The 12,232-nt window shown below is 37.6% G+C and overlaps 1 protein-coding gene across 3 annotated transcripts in view; it reads right to left on the bottom strand.

The window, feature by feature from the left end:
• Window positions 1–12,232, bottom strand: part of ADD3 (adducin 3) — a 92,441-nt gene that overhangs the window by 40,768 nt on the left and 39,441 nt on the right. The gene's annotated exons all lie outside the window — the stretch shown is intronic.

The following is a 12,232-nucleotide window of genomic DNA, read 5'->3' as shown; positions in this document are numbered from 1 at the left end:
AAGAAAACTTCAGTTAGACTGAAAAGAAGAAAACTTCAGTTATGCACTTTCTTTATCTTAATGCATTGTCCCTGCATACTATTCTTGACTCCACGGTATATAAATTCTTACTTCTCTAACAATGCAAATTTGTTGACAGGATGACAGGTTAAAGTTTATCTTTCAGGCTGCTTCCCTTGCCCCAGTCACAAAAATCTAGTTATGTCAATTTATGTCCCTTTCAGTGCTCAGTGAGGCGAGGAAATGGAGTGGAGTGCCAGAATGTGGAAACAATGCAAAAAAACTAATGCCAGAATCCAGTATCTGCCTCCTAGGCTAAACTCTGCTTGCCCTCACAAAGCTTTGGGACTAATACTGTGTGCATCTCAAAACTGTGTTTAAGAAAAATGTCCATTCCAGATGTTGAAAGCATGATTAATCTACTAAAAGTTAGAAGCTTTTATTCATCTCCCTGGTTTATACACTTTAAAAAACTTGAGTACTTAGCTTTTTTTTTTTTTCTTTGACCAAGGTTGCACCTATTCTTTTGGATACTAGGAAATTCAATTTAATAAACAATTTAAAACTAGTTGGTCATGCCTTTATCCTAAAAATCTCCCTGATGTAATCAAAGAAATTTAATACAATTGCAGTATACATTAATGAAAGCTGCCTCATGCACTCTGCTATAGCTTTAAATGAGAATAGACTTCTCTATTATCTATCACACTACAATGACTAATATGGGAGAATATCTAGTCTGCTACTACTTGCACACATGATAAAGACCCATTAGCACACATACTCACAGAAGCTGAGCTACTTTGATACAGTAAAGAGAGATGAGGAGCTACAGTTCAAGAATTGCTGTAACTGCGTGACCAGTAATGAGCTGTTTTAGAGCTATGTGTTAAAACATAACAAAATTACCTACCTATAAAAAACCCCTGAACCAACAACAATTGAAAAAAAACAAACCCAAAACCAAACTCAACCAGAAACCAAAATATAATTGATTCATTTTATTTCACTGACTTAAAACCTCAAAGGTACAGGGACCCATGGTACTGCAAGCACCAGAATCATCCCACAGCCCCATGTGGCTGTGCTCACTTTAGTTGCCAACAAACACTCAAAATTCTTGAGTCCAGTCCTACTAAGTCTGGTGTTCTCCTTGGCTTAAGCAGAAGCAAAATCAGAACTCATTTCCTAAAAAAAAACAAAAAAACAAAAAACCCCAACAAACCTCAACCCATCCAGTAATATGCAGAATGACCAATGCTAACAGACTGGCTTATGGATACATGATACTAACTACAGTGGGAAACTCCATTCAAACACAGAAACTGTAACTCACCAGTCATGTCACAATGCCAAAGATAAAAATCATGCTGGTCTCAAATAGAAGACACTCAAATTACAAGACAACTATCTGCAGCATCCATCCCCAACCGTTCTGTCAAACACACAACTGCAATAGCACAAAGCATCTTTATGAAAGGAATAAAAGGCTCTTTAAATGCTCCTTTTATTTTTTATTGAATGAACCCACTCTTACACAAAGTTCACTCAACGATGTCTCGAGCTTTAGTACTGCCAAATCCTGTATTTCATTAGTCTAATATGGCTTGTCAGTCACATACAGAACAATCTGAAGTATTTATTAACTGCATACAATTTCTTCATGTAGCAGGTCAGGTGGTTGTTTAAGACACTGAACTTATTACTCTATTGATAAATGTAGTTGTCAGGAAGACAAGAATCTTTTCAGTGTTACACCACAGCTGACCAAACACTTCCCTGCTCCAAATCACTGGCAAAACCCAAAGAGAGTTAAAAACCAAAGCCACAGACTCCTCCCAGCACTGTTAGTTTCAGCATTTGTCTCTTCTCACAGATCAGTAATCTTTAGTAACACTGTTCCTCCCTCCAAGGAAGCACACTGCACCACACCTCCTAATTGTTTTAGAAGTACATATATACAAAAACCACAACTGAAAAAGATACCATCAGACGTGGTGAGTCCAGAGAAATCTTGTCCTAAATATTTTTCAAGTTTATTCATGAGAAAAGGGTGGAGAGAAATAAACCACAGCTAAAAGATTCACAAACATGAATTAATTTTCAGGTTTGCAAAGCAAATCATGCCACCAACCTGTCATGTAACCCACAGGAAAAACAATGCAGACAGTCTGGATCAAGATACTCATTCTTGGATGAAATTAAATTGTCCAGCTACTACATGAGTTCCTTAAAACTGGTTGGATTTTTTTGCCACTCTTAATCTCTCAGCCAGACAGGCACTAGATTAAAGTGAAGGCAGAGCAGAGAACAACCAGTTTCTAAACTTTAACGACTTCTTACATGCCGGGGCAATTAAAAACACTGTTCTCATACACTGTTTATTGCCTTGAAAGGATCACCAGTTGGTTACTGGCCATAAAAACAACTGCAGCTCTATAATTCCTTAAATATTTACTAACAAGATACACCAGAGTGTAAACCCCAGAACTCTATTCCTGATACTCAGACCTTTCTGTCCAAACACAAACCGACAAAAAGACCTTCTGGAAAAACCACTCCAGAATGCTTTTACTCTTTGGTTTTGAAGTAGAGATCTGCCTTTTTTCCCCTCCCTATAACAACACCCACTCTTCCAAACAAATAAGTAATCCAGTGTTGCACAGGAATTTTAATTGTTTCCATACCTTCTGCTACCTGCCAGAAAAGTACTGTGACAGATATGGAACAGGGTGCCTATGATACATGCATATTTATAATAAGATATGAACATATATATGCATATGTATAACATACAACTTATGTAATAATTAACTTTTGTATAGCTATAAAAACTAGAAGCCTTTCAAGGAGGCAACCTTCATTCTTTGAAGTAACAGCCATGATTTGAGTTATTGACTCTGGCTCAGATTTACAATCAAATTACTACAGCTGAACTTCCTGCATACCATGTGAGCCAGACTTGGGTTTGTGTCCCCTTGCATGCTGTTAGCTATGACAGACACAAGGTCACAGTGGAAATCCCTTGCATGGAAGGCTGAAAAACTAGGATGTAAGGATGCCTTCCTTTGTATTTGCTGGAAGTTCAATCCCTCAGCTCTCTGCAGCAGTTTCTGCAAGAGTTTGGCTGATGTGGGTGCCGAGACTGAAAGTTTGGCTCCTTTCAAGAGTTGTGCAATTTTTATTTATTTATTTATTAAGATCTTGGTCTGTCAACCCTTCCTCACGCTGCACAGTATTAACCACAAATAATGGCCCTGGTTTCAGTGAGACCTTTGAAATACTCGTCTTATGGTACAAGGAGTTACACAACCCAAGCTGGTGGGGACATTTTCAGCATATTTGTACAACTTCATTTATTTAGTTATGAAGACCAGGTCTTAAAACAACAAAACCTTTTTCAAACATTTGTTTAAACAATCCATTCCAGGAATGAGACTATTTATAAAGGTACAGTATGCAAATACTATGTATTAGTAAAATACCTGCGAGAGTTGTAATTATTTTGGCAAAAGAGCTTAGAGACCTTCCCCTGAATAAACTGCATGGCAGCATAAGCCTACTAGTAGGGGAGGTGCAACAATTCCATAAAACCATTTAATAAACAAAGGGAAAAATATCTGTTGTACTTTCATACTGGAAGCTCACAAAATATTATCTTCAACAACAGGTACCACTTATTTTTCCACTGATTTTACAACTAAGCCCAGCATGTTACAGTTTCTGACAGCATTAGGGCTTAGAATCTTTTGACAGCATTTTTTCATTTGTGATGGGTGGTTTGTTTTTGGATTGTTATGGGCTGGGTGAAGCCTCGAGGCAGACATGCAGCCCTGTTGATAACATATGTATTTTCCAACCCCGTGATAAATTTCCCATAACTGCTGGCCTGGAACATGACTTTCATCAACTTGACTGTTTCACATTTGGCTAAAGCAGCATCAGTCCATTTTATAAATTATCTCCAAGAGCATACATGGAAGACAACCATTTCATAAAAGATTGCTTTCAACACTCAACTTCAGAGTCCTGTGCTCAGCAAACAATGATTATTGCTTTCAGAAATCCAAATATCCTCAAAGAGATTTTTTTTTTTCCTCAAGCTGGAAATCCAAAGTCATAAATTCATTTTGCAGTATGGACCTGGAATTTGAATATCGACATCAACAGTGCTGGCTGTTACAGCTTAGGAGAGGTTTTACTTCATATGCAAATCCTGATCTACACATATATTTCAGTACTTTTACATTACTCCCACTGAGAAGGTCTGCACTGTTTTCAAAGCCTTAAAACCTTGCCTTTCACAGCTGCAAAGGAAATGACAAGAGAAGAAAAACACAGCCCAGTGCATATCAGCAATTAATTCCATCCACAACTGCCCAGCTGTTTGTGCATGGAGGAACTGGGCTGTTTCCCCTCAGAGCTTTGGCCACTGAAAGCTGATACGGCACTTTCAGAGATGTGGGCTGCTGGTAACGCATCAGGAATGTGTGCGAGATCACACGGAGCTGAACGGGAAGAAATGAAATCCAGACTGGAGCGCTGACTATCTGTGTTATGAGGATAAAGTTATCCAGGGGAAAGGGAGGCTGAGGGGGAATGGGGAGCAGCCAGCAAAGCCAGGCTCAGCATGGCTCAGGACACAACAATCTCTGGCAGAGACAAGGTGGGATGAGCTCAGAAACCTGCACATCTATGTCAGCTCTGCCAAGACGTTTTTACATTGGCTGATGTCAGATAGGTAGATCTGGGGACACTTTACAAATGCTGTTACTTTCACTTGGAATCACACTTTCCCAGCAAAGTTGCTATAGAGACTTGGCTCCATCCATTCTAGAGTAAGACTTATTGATCTATCTGCTTACTACTAGAGAAATTACTACCTATTGGTAAGTAATCTCACCACTGCTTGCAGCCCCGAAGCCCCAGAACTTAAGGCAGAATTCAGTCCTTTGGAGTCCTTCCTATGAATGAAATCCCCTCAAGCCACCTTTGGTATTTCAGGAAAGGCACAGAGTAAAATAAAAGGGGAATGATATTGGTACCATAAACAAACCTCACCTTGTTGAGCCCTGGAAATTTTATCCCACTAAACTCGCCAGTTTACATGAACAGCTCATTTTTTCCTCTAATATTAAAAAAAAACAAACCCACACCACAAAAAACCAAAAAAATCCCACAAAAAAAAAAAAAGGTATTTTTTTCCTCTGTTAATCCAAAAACACTTCTAATATGTATTACTGGCATTTTTTCTTCAGCTCTAACACCACCAGTAAAAAATAGCTCTGGTGATTTTCAGTAGCAGCAAGGATAGAGCACTCATTCCTCTCAAAAACTGCACAGGTATTCAAAATAGTAACACAAATGATTAAGTATTTTCACCTGATCATTTTCAAGACCAGTACCATGATTTTCACCTTCACATTTTCAAGGTAAGAAGTATGGTAAGAAGTATCACAGGGCTATTCCCCTCACAAAAAAGCAATGAAGTACCAGCTTGTGTATTTTGCTGAATAAACAGTCTGCTACTTGTGCCCCAATGTGCGGAAAGAAAAGCACTCTGCAGAAATAAGACTCCGATATGTCCACGTGGTAATAAAATGGTAGAAAAAATACCCTTCTAGCAAACAAGACTGATGAAATATTTAAACATTACCTTATCAAAAAAGGATCTCTAAAGTTTAGAGCTATGCTTCTGAAGGTTGGTATAATCTCCAAAACCATTATACAAGCATGCAGTGTTATCATTTGGAAAACAGAAAAGCAGAGGACTTTCAGTAATTTACAGCTTCCCAAGGAAAGTAAATCCAAATCCTATGGTAGACTGGAAGATATGAATTTGTACAAGCAGCTTAAAATACCATCCCTTTTTTCTCTCTTGGAACCAGTGACTCAATAAAAGGTAAACAGAAGCAGTGCATTTTTAAATCAGAAGCATAGCACAATTTAGACTGCATGTAATCTCACTATATTGCTGCATGAACAGTTCCACTGCTGCTGGAAAGCAAGAACAGGACTCATCATTCTTCCCACAATTTCATTTTTAGCTACTCAACATTGGGCAAATCCCCTGGGGGATAATTTCCTATGTTGCTTATTTCTGCCACACCAAAACCTGGCTTTCTCACATATTAGAAACACACAGAGAAAGTTTCTGGAGGTGATCAGTCCATCACATCACATGTCACACTGAGCAATGCCAAGACCTCCAAGGTATGTAGGCCACCTTCCTAAGACCATTAGCTCATTTCACATGAAGTTCAGCAACACAAGTAATTATATTTCTTAATATTCTACTTATCCTAAATACTGGACAATACAAGACAAAGGTATTTTTAAACAGCAGAACATGGAGAAGGCTTTAAAAATCCCAGAAGGATTAAAGGCTTTTTTAGACCTACCTCAAAATGGAAGATATCTCAGTAAAGTAGGGAATGGTGATAGAGCTGCAGATGCCTTAAAAAACTATGTAGTTTGAAAATTACTCTTCCCCTAGCCATACTAACTAGAGTGGCTGTTAGTAATTGATTTCAAATTTGTTTCTTGGTTCAGTTTTCAGCAATATTTTGATAGAAGGCTGTGAAAATACTGATGGATGTTAAAAGTGGTAACAGTAAGTTTTACTGCATCAGTAGAACTCAGCTGAGCACTACAAATAGAAATCATTCAAGTGAATCTTGCAAGTGCACATATGCCAACTGGCTAACTAAACACAACTCTTCACTGGCTAGTCTCTTCTGCTTGCTACTTCTTCTCAAGAGCAAAATTCTCTCTTGCGAAGCAAACCTATCCAAGATCTATATATTCCTTAAAAGCAAGAAAGATCTATTCCAGAAATAAACCACAATTCTTCTCTCTTAAGGATTTACCATTTAAATTTAGGCATGATGCTTCAAGCTGGAGATAAATTTTAGTCACTAAGGCTAAAATTCAGATGCAGAGAGGGTTCCAAGCCCACATACCACTTATGTCACAAACCAGATTTACAGGTGAGTAGCAGTGAGGTTTAGCTGTGCACACCTCTCAGATTTAAGACACAGCAAAGAATTTCATGCTAAAAGAATGCAAAAGGGGTTTAGAAAGTCCCTGCTTTTCATATCCAGCTGTAATACATACAAATAGTTTTATTTATGCTTAATATGAGCACATATCACATTTGCTGGAATAATTACTGAAATAGGGAAGTTGTTTGATTGTGCCTAGAAATGCTTACATCACATAATGGTTAAGGATAAAAAGCACCATCTGAACTTGCAAGCGAAGTTCATACTTCACGGTTAAATAATTTGTGAGTCACTTGGGATGACTTAAGTTCTTCTCTCTTTGAGATGTGAATCAGGAATAAAGTTGCTCAATATCTAAAAGTTTCCAGTTTGAAAGAAAAAATTCCTAGGTCCTAAAGTAACAGTTTTCATTTATCATCTATATTATGTACTAAGTACTGAAACTTAACATCTTCACATTCAGCATTTGTGTTTGTGAAACCATTAGGTCCTAGAGTGCAATTCTTTCTGCCTAACTTTAGGTAATTACATACCATTTGAATTCACTGTCTAATTAAGCTCTCTTTGGCATGAAGTGAGTAACTATCTAGACTTCATTGGCTGCGCCACAGACTTACAGTGGTTCCAACAGAGGCGCACAATCCACAAGTAGGCACTGATATTGCAGAGATCTCAAGTTATGCAAGGCACGTGCTGCTCTAAAACACTGTCAAGCTACAGGCAAACATGTAAGAAGAGATCACTTAACTATTTTATTAGCCCAGGGGGAAAAAAAATCCAAGTGGCAGATTTAAAAACAAGAGACTATTCATTAAATTCTTGCAATTCACGTGCACAACGGGTAATACACTTTTCTGTGCATCTCACATTCAGAGGTCTTTTTTACATTGCCCAAGTCAACAACACACATTACAGACTAATTCTCAGCAGTGAGATATAACACAGTATAAAATGAGAACCTTGCCGTGCCAGCACATCCCAAGATCTGGCAACAGTGAGTGTAGACTAAAATATGCTGTGAGAAACTGTCACCAGGCACAAACAACGTTTCAGAATACCAAGTGCAAGAGCTGCCAACGTAACAATCATTAAGTAAAAATACGACCAATTCCTTAAAAAATATAAAGGAATAAAATCTCAACATGTAGGGAATACAACAGGAGGAAAAGTGAAGGAAGGAGGAACAGAGGAAAGATAGCAGATATATTTTATTGGGTTTGCAATCAAAATACAAATTTATTTGATTACAAAAGTGTTCATCCATGGAGACTAGTATAAAGCACAAAAGTTTAATAGGGAATAGTGTTTAAGAAGTTCCATAAATGATTTTTAAAGTAATGACAAGGCTCTCTCTCCCATTCTCAGTAAGTGCATGAAACTAATGTGCATCTCAAAGACTGTCTTCTGTATTTTACTGTTGCTGTCAAAACAGAAAAATGACCCAAAAAGTTAGCAAATGCACTGCCCAACTCACGCTTCTCGACATCAGCTTGGTACTAGAGTCTCTACATCTCAATGTTAGCATGACATGTAAATAAACAAAGCACTCCTTTATACTAGGAACCCTTTAATGGTTCATGCTGAAAGTGGAGTAAAGGCAAAAACAAACTCCTTGCATCCATCAGCCCACAACAAGCACCATGCTGTATTCACAGCAGTAAAGAGTTTATTGCAGAGAAATGCATCAAACTGCATTAAAGTGTATTTTGTAAAAGCTCCTCTCCTTATATGACAATTAGATGAGCCAGGGTTGAATTGGCATGATTCATGACAAACACAAAACACTAAGTTACGGTGAAAATGAGAGGATTTTTGAATACTTTTCTAAATCATACAAGCTTATCAGTACCCACCTACAAACATATGCTTTCTTCCATATGACATAACATGTGCAAAATAGCAATGGCGCAAACTTCATGTTTCATGCTTGAAAGAGAATAGCATAAATTTATCTACAGTGTATATTCCCAAAGCCTAAGGGAGAGATTTGGTCAAAGAAAATATTTCCATGGAAGTAACCTGACCTTTCTGGCAACCTTTGGTCAATTTGTAATTCTTTGGTACAAAACTGGTATAAAGCTGACAGATGCTGGAGAGGGCATTTCAGCTGGTCTTGTAAATCTGTTTCACTTTAAAGCTATTTCACCACCATTAAGTACCTTAAAGAGGCTGTAACCATGAAAAAGCTTGAAGCTGCTTTTAGTGCAAACAGTATTTTTTTCCTAAAGCCTGGTACGATGCCAAGATGACACTTTACCTTATTTATTTTGCATCTTCTTACCAAGAAGTGTGTGTTATCAGCAATGTAAAAAAGAGTCACAAACATTCAGTGTGATGTGTGCCAATTGTATACACAGACAGGAGAAAATTCAGACTTGGCAGATTTCATAGGAGTCTACTCACTGACAATGCCACACTTACCACAGCTAAGCTTCACCTACATCTTGTGGTCAGAACTTGACCAAAATTAAACAAACATTTACATCTAATTAAAGTACATCAGCAGTCACAGATTCTTATTACATACGTGTCATTTAGTCTTCTTGAGGCAATACAATTAATTTCAGTCCACTGTTTCCTATAGTCCAGTTATTTATTGACTTCCAACTAATTAATCACAAAGTTATATTGTGGTATAGTATTCTGTTCCTGGGTGCTAAGTATATTTTTCAAAAAGTTATATGATTACAAGCAAATGGTTGGGGTTTTTTTGCATTTGACACCAACAGCAAGTTCAGCTCTGCAAGCTGAAGAGGAGGAAAATGAGACCTAAATAACTGCATGTCCCACCCTAAGGTTAAAGGCCATCTATCTGAAATGCACGAGTACTTCCCTCAAATCCTGAGATCAGTTTTTGCCCACATATTTGCCCACGCGTTTACTAATTTTGTGGTCTTTGTTCATAATGAAACATACCAACTTGCCTGTATGAACCTGCAGGTCTGTGGTACCCTGACTATTTCTGGAATGCTTTTAATACACTGAAATTGTGTTTGTCTATCCTCCTGCCTCTGATCTCACAGCCATTTTAAGCAACAGATCACAGTTGCCAGATCAATGTTTTCACTAGTGGTTATCATAAGCTCTCTTGGGCAAATGGTACCTACTACTCCTGGCAATTTGCACTTTTTTCTCTAGGTTCTAAAATTCTTTTTTAACAACATTTCGATTTGAGACCAATTCTCAAAATATGACCTAAAAAGTGAAGTTTCTGCCTTAAAATCTCTCAGGAAAGTCAACTTGGATAAAAATCATTTGGCTTTTGTTCTGTGCCTTATCTTTACCATATATTTCTCCAGTCATCTATCAGCTCTCCAGTCTGTCTGGCAGGATGTTCATTCCTGATGTACTTGAAATGATTCAATTTAAATGATTTATTGTCAACTCTGGTATCTTTAGCAAATTGTTTCTCAGAATATCTTTTGGCCAGACTTATTATACTTTAAAATTTAATTTGTGAGAGGTTTTTTTTCCCTTCTATTTTCTACAGCAAAACCTTCAACTTTTGAAAGATGGTTCCTTGTTGCTAAGAGATTCCTAAACCCTGCTATAAACCTCTCCTTGCTTCTTAAAAATGAAAAGTAGCAACAACAAAAAGTTCAAAGTCTTCAATAGATTTTATCCAACTTCTATTTCATTCTTTAAAAAGCCACCTGCAAGCTTTAACTTCCTTATAACAAGCATTCCCATTTTTATGACTAGCAAAGGCTGGCAGGGAAATTGCACTGCTCAGTCCCCCAGCTCAGACCACTGAACTTGAATCATACAAACACATAATTGGGAGCCAAGAAGGGCTTTGCTACCCCAGACACAAACAAACTGAAAGCAACACTGATGCTTTCTGATGTCACTGCCTTCAACAAGCTTGAGACTTGTATCCACAGGCTCTGGAAACACAATTGCTTCCTTCCTTCATGGCAGCAGGTTGCTGTTCCAAACATCAAGGTGATTTGATTCCTTCAATGTAGTATAACCACCATTGGTAGTCCTGTGTGTCACAGTGTTTGAAAACTACTTTTTTTTGTGTGTGTGGGTGTTTTTTTAGGAAAACTTTTTTTAGTTTAAGGAACTCAAAACAGAATGTTTTGTTGTTGCTTAATTGTAATATTTGAGGGATTGACTGCTTTAGCTTATTAGAAGAATTATCTCAATTTAAACTAACAGCTAATGTCAAGTATAAATGGTACATTTCCAGGGAGAATAAACACTTTTCATTCAGCAATTCACTCACCGATTTGTGTATCTGCACTACTGTTAGTCTAAAAAACGTGATTAAATTGAATTTAAAATTAAGAGAATTAGGCTACTTCAATTACTGGTATAGATAAGCTTCAAACTGAAATGCTTGACATGAAACCCTCCCTATCTCTACATCAAGGTGTAGAGACTGAGCAATAGGAGCAACCACTGCAAAACTGCTCCTGAATGTGGAGCATAAAGAAATTAGACTTTCATGCTTTGTTAGTGATTGTTTTTACCCTATTCCCCTTCAACCAAGACTCTCCTCAGCCTAAGATCACGCAACACAAATCACAGTTCCTAGCAGAGATAACCAGCAGAGACTTGAGTGTTGGCAAGCCTCATTTAGCAGCCTAAGCTCTGCAGGAGGAGAAGAATTAAGGGAGTATCAGCTGCAAAGAACTTGACTGAGTTTGTTTTAACCTGACACAACAAAACCAAGTCTTGAATTTAATTCCACATTTAACAGACTCTTTTCTATGAAGAGTCATTGGTCATTAGCAGACAGAGAAAACTTTCATGTTACTACAATTGAACTGTTAAGAAGTTATACAAATCCAGCTTCAGCAGAGAGGAAACAAAAAACTGAATTTCTAAATATCAGCATTTTCTAAGGATGTTGTAATTTCAATACAGCTCAATAAGTGAAGGGGTGGGGGAATCACAAACCCACAGGCTGTTGCTGAAGCTAAATTGGTATTAAGTGGGGAGTTTCAAGGTTCGTAACTACTTTAGAAAAAAAAGTCCAGTTTTAAAGCACATATTCCTCATTCACTCTACTCAGCTGATGAACAAAGCCAGACCAGATAAAATCCAACAATCCACAGTAAAGACACAACGGTGAGCTAATACACCATTAGCAATACACACATCTAGCCACATTTGGGTTTTTTATGCTTTACAAAGATTCAGCAATTTTAAGTCATCAGGAACAGATTTATTCCTAAGGCATGGAGCAATTAAAAAAAATTAAGTACAGTGTGGTAGAT

The sequence above is a fragment of the Poecile atricapillus genome, chromosome 6 (genome assembly GCF_030490865.1).
Source record: "Poecile atricapillus isolate bPoeAtr1 chromosome 6, bPoeAtr1.hap1, whole genome shotgun sequence".
NCBI lineage: Eukaryota > Metazoa > Chordata > Aves > Passeriformes > Paridae > Poecile > Poecile atricapillus.
The sequence above is the reverse complement of the archived record's forward strand: the minus strand, read 5'-3'. Positions and strand labels throughout refer to the sequence as shown.